General features: G+C 35.3%; 1 pseudogene; it reads left to right on the top strand.

The window, feature by feature from the left end:
• The first annotated feature begins 535 nt into the window (after positions 1 to 535).
• On the top strand, positions 536 to 1,034 carry LOC113189949 (translationally-controlled tumor protein-like; annotated as a pseudogene).
• The last annotated feature ends 4,347 nt before the right edge of the window (positions 1,035 to 5,381 follow it).

The raw sequence follows: 5,381 nt of genomic DNA, 5'->3' as shown, positions 1-5,381 counted from the left end.
CCTCCATATGAGGTACTGCCCAAAAGCCTGTGTGAGACAATGCAGAAATATTTAGAGGTGAAATGATCAATTTATGAGAGTTTTAACCTAATAAGTGCATTAATCCACTAATAGGGGTTAACTGGTTTTTAACTTTAGGCAAGTAGGGTCTGGCTGGAGGAGGTGGGTTACTTAGGGTGTGCCTTTGGAGTGCATGTTTTGTGAGCTAAATTTATTTTCTCTCTGCTTCATGGTTTCATATTGTGAGCCACAGTCCCCTGCCACACCCTTCTCCACGATGTTCTACCTTGGACACAAAGCAATGATGCTCTGAAACCCTGAGTGACAAACATTTCCTTCTCTAAGATTATTCTCATTAGGTTGTTTGGTTACAGCAACAAACAATAAAAATAACAACAAAAAGGTGATTAAAAGAACCACTAGCTTTTCTGCTGGCTCCCCCATCACCAAAGTACTGCTCTGGCTGCACCTCAATCACTCTGAACTGGGGCTCCTGTTAAGCTAGGCTGCCCGCCATCCCCTTCCAGTCGCCATCATGGTTATCTACCCAGACTTCAGCGGCCATGATGAGATGTTCTCTGACATTTAGAAGATTCTAAGAGATCCTGGATGGGCTCTGCCTGGAGGTGGACGGCAAGATGGTCAGTAGGACAGAGATTAACATTGATGACTCACTCATTGGTGGAAATGCCTCCAGTGAAGGACCTGAAGGCAAAGGCACTGAAAACAGAGTAATCACTGGACTTGATACTGTCCTGAACCATCACTTTCAGGAAACCAGCTTCACAAAAGAAGCATGAGATGTATATCAAAGATTACATGAAATCAATCAAAGGCAAACTTGAAAAACAGAGACCAGAGAGGGTAAAAGCTTTTATGATAGAGATATCCTTGCTAATTTCAAAACCACCAGATCTTTATTGGAAAAAAACATGAATCCAGATGGCGTGGTCACTCTCCTGGACTATTGTGAGGATGGTGTGACCCTAAATATGATTTTCTTTATAGATGTTTGAAAAGGGGAAAAATGTTAACAACTTTGGCAGTTACTTTGTATCTATTGTCAGTCATCATAACTGACTGCTGCTTGTCATCCACATAACACCAGGACTTAGAACAAATGGAACTGATGTCATCTTGAGCAACTCTATTTTGATGGTGATTTATTTGGGGAGAAAGCATTGTTTTCTTGTTTAAGAAAATATGTCATGTAGGTAGTCTAAAAATAAAGTGCCTTTAAATTCAAAACAAACAAACAAAAAAAACTACTACACCAGTCCAGAAGGTTCAACAGCCCGAAACAAGATAAAAACAACAAAAGATACCCAACACATATCTTCGAATTATTAAAAATCGATGATAAAAAGAAAGTCTTGAGTCATCAAGGGAAAAAAAAGTCTTATTATTTGCAAAGGAGTACCAATACAAATGAGAAGTCAATTCTCATTTAAAAAATTAGACACCAGAAGAGAAATGGAACACTAAGTTTAGAATTATTAAAGAAAAAATTATATATATGAAACCTGATCAAATTTCTTCAAAATTCTTTCCTCTAATATCTGCAAAGGAAATGAAATAAAATCTTCAAGCTGAGGGAAAATATGCCAGATTGAAATTCAAATATACAGGCAGAAATTGAGAGCACTGGCAATGACTTGAAAGTATCTATGGGAATAAATAGGAACAAATGTTTCTCTCTCTATTAATAAAATATTTAAATGTCAACTCATAGCTTGAATAAAAAAGAATAACTGTGCATTTGGGGGCTTATAATATGCAAAGTATGTGGCAACAATATAAATATAACAGGGGATGAGTAAGTTAATGTAATTATAGCCTTGTAGGACTTTTCTTTTTGAAGTGGAATAGAATGCTAAAAATGACTTCAATTAGCCATGCATAGTAGCCCACACCTGTCATTTCAGCTACGCAGGAAGCTGAGTCAGGAGGATTGTAAGATAGGGGCCAGTGTGTACAACTTAGTGAGACCCTGACTCAAAAATTTAAAAAGGGATGGAGATGTAAAGGAGACAGGAAACAAAGAACAAAGGAATAGGAAATTGATAATAAACATAAAGACTACTGTGATACAATAGACTACAAATAACTATACTAATAACTAAATTAGATGTAACTGGATAAAATAATCTAATGTTAAGAAAGCAGATGTTAGACTCATGAAAACCAAGATTTAGCTACATGATTATAACAAGTGCACTTTAAACGTAGAGATAACAAACTGGAAAAAAATGGAAAAGTCTTATACTTTACAAATCTCAAATATGAGGATATATTGTGACTACATTAATACCAGACAAGGTTGACTTCAAGAAATGAACATTAATAATGAAGTTAGAGGCTTTAATAAAATAATATGGATCAATACTTTTGGAAATAGTAGTTCTATGTGAGGTATATATGTAATAACAGAGCTTTAAAACACATAGATCAAAAATGACTAAAACTACAGGGAAAAATTCAACGAATCTGCAATCACCTTGGGAATTTAAATATCTCTTTCTCCTCAATTCGTAATATAAGTAGGGAAAAATAGTAAGGATATAGAGGATTGAGCTTTATATAATTTCAATCATAGTTCAGAATATGAATTGTTTTTAAATTCAAAGGAAATAAACACCCAAGATACCATTTGCTGGATGTACAGAAATTTCCACTGCAGTTCAAAGAATCACAATATATAGAATGTGCTTTTATTCTACCACATAATTCAATTAGAAATCAAATTTAAAAGAGGTTAGAAAACTACCACATATTTGGAAATAACTCATGGTTCATGGTTCATGAAGAGTTCAAAAGTAATTCAGAATTTTTTGAAATGAACAGTTAATGAAAATATCCTATCTCAACACTGAGGAACAAAATCAGGGAAATATACTACTTTAAGTGATTGTGAAACAAAAGGAGTAAAAAATAAAGTCAATCATCTAAGCTTCTACCCTAAGAAGTTAGGAAAGGAGGAGCCAATTAACTTCAAACTAAGAAGAAGAACGGAATTAATAGAGAATGGAATGAAAATCAGTCCAGGAAAAAGAGAGGCGGGGGAGAGGAGGAGACATCAACAAAACTAAAACGTTGCTCTCTAATAAAAGTATCTGTGAAATTGGTAGACCTCCAACAACACTCAACAAGAAATCAGAAAACACAATTTACCAAACTCTAGAATAAAAGACCACAGAGTTAAAAATAAAACAGAAAAGCTTCCTGAAAACAGCCACCCATTTACACAGCAAAGTGACTGCTGATAAAGGCAGCAACAGCTGGATATCTGGGTGAGGGAAAAATGAACCTTGATTCTTGCCTCAAATTATTCACATAATAATAATAATAATAATAATAATAATAATAATTTGATATATAAATTTAAATTAAAAATTCAAGTAGAAAGCTTGAGAGAACACCTTTGTGACCTTTGCATAGGCAGCAAATTCTTAGGCAAAGCACACAGATTAACTGTAAAAGAAATAAACTGAACTTGACAAAATGTAAGACTTCTGCTGTTCAAAAGGCACTTTCAAGGAAAAACAAAATGAAGATAGCGGTCAAGATGAGGTGAGGGTCTGAAATGAGCAGGTTGTTCTATATTAATCAGAAAAAGAAATTGCATCCGGAGTAAAGAATTACTAATACTCAATAAAAATTACCAACAATAAAACTTATCCCAAATTCCTTCAATAGACAATTCATGAAAGAAAATATGCAAATTTCCTAAAAAGATAATAAGGAGAAAATGTAAACTGTTTACTAAAAGGGGTAATCTTCTATAAGTTATATGTTACATATACTATCTAAAACAATTTATATATGTATGAACTATGACAAAGCTCAAATAATTATATATGAATATGATAGGCTAAGTTAATTTATAAGTGTATTTGTTTTACTTACGACATAGGACAGTTTTGCATATAGTTGCATATGCACTACATATGTGATATAATAAATATTATGTTTATTTTAAATGTTACATTTAAAATATGTTATATTTTAAATGTATGTACAATTTGCATTTATATTTAGCCCCATATAACACTAATTTAGACTGATGAGATTTATTAGGATGATTAGTATATCTGTTTAAATGCTTTCAGTGTAAACACTCATTTCTACATTTTTCACAAATTGAAATATTTAATACCAAAACCTCAACAATAGCTAAATCTTTCTCTCTTTTTTTTTTTTTTTTGTTTGTTTTTGTGGAGAGGAGGATTGAACCCAGGGCCTTGTATATGCTACCAACTGAGCTATATCCCCAGCCCCACTAAATCTTAATAACATTATTCTATCCAGGATTTAAAGGCATTGTCTCCCATATGTCTTATTATCCAGCTAAATCACTACTCTTACTGTCATTTATTTTAGACCCAGATATTTAATTACATGTCACCTACTTTAAGAAGTTCCCTTACCCTTTCCATCTCAACATCAAGACATCACCCATTTGGGTTGTTGACATGTGAATAAACGTAAGTATTTGGCACAAGTTCACCTTTACACACACACATACACATACCTGATAACTTTCCTGTCCCCTTTTTTCTAATAAACTTTAATACTGTTGTGGTTTGAACATAGTCTGAGTATGTTCCCCAAAATTACATGTGCCGAAAGCTTGAGTCTCAGTGTAGCATGAGAGATGGTGGAACCTTCAAGAGGTGGGACCTAGGGAGAAGTTCTTAGGTCATGGGGGTCTTCCCCCAGAAGGGATTAATGTAGTTCTTATGGGCTGCCAGTTAGTACGAGAGAGAGAGAGAGAGAGAGAGAGAGAGAGAGAGAGAGAGAGAGAGAGAGAGAAAGAGACAGAGAGAGAGAGAAAGAAATAGAGGGGGGGGAGAGAGAGAGAGAGAGAGAGAGACAAATAGAGGGAGGGGGGAGAGAGAGAGAGAGGGAGGGAGAGAGAAAGAGAGAGAGAGAGAGGGAGGGAGAGAGAAAGAGAGAGAGAGAGAGAGAGAGAGAGAGAGAGAGAGAGAGAGAGAAAGAGAGAGAGAGAGAGAAATAGAGGGAGGGAGAGAGAGAGAGAGAGAGAGAGAGAGAGAGAGAGAGTGAGTGAGTGAGTTGTTACAAAAGGGTGCACTTGACCCTGAAATCCTTCTCTTGGCTTCCTACCACCATGTGATTCCTCCTGCATGTGCCACCACCATGATGTCATCTGAAGTTAGCCCCTCAGCAGAGGCCGAATCAATGAGCCTGTCCCATCCCTTCACAGGTATTCTTTTTTCTCACTTCTTGACTTTATTTTTTTCTATCTTTATTGGTCCTCTTTTAAGTTCTTAAGAGTGCTGACCTTTAGAGATATTTGTGATCTTAAGAAAGTCTGTTGACCTCTCTGAATTACAAATTCCTCAACTGTATCATGAAATAAG

Source organism: Urocitellus parryii, chromosome 5, assembly GCF_045843805.1.
Source record: "Urocitellus parryii isolate mUroPar1 chromosome 5, mUroPar1.hap1, whole genome shotgun sequence".
In the NCBI taxonomy this organism is placed as follows: Eukaryota; Metazoa; Chordata; class Mammalia; order Rodentia; family Sciuridae; genus Urocitellus; species Urocitellus parryii.
The sequence above is the reverse complement of the archived record's forward strand: the minus strand, read 5'-3'. Positions and strand labels throughout refer to the sequence as shown.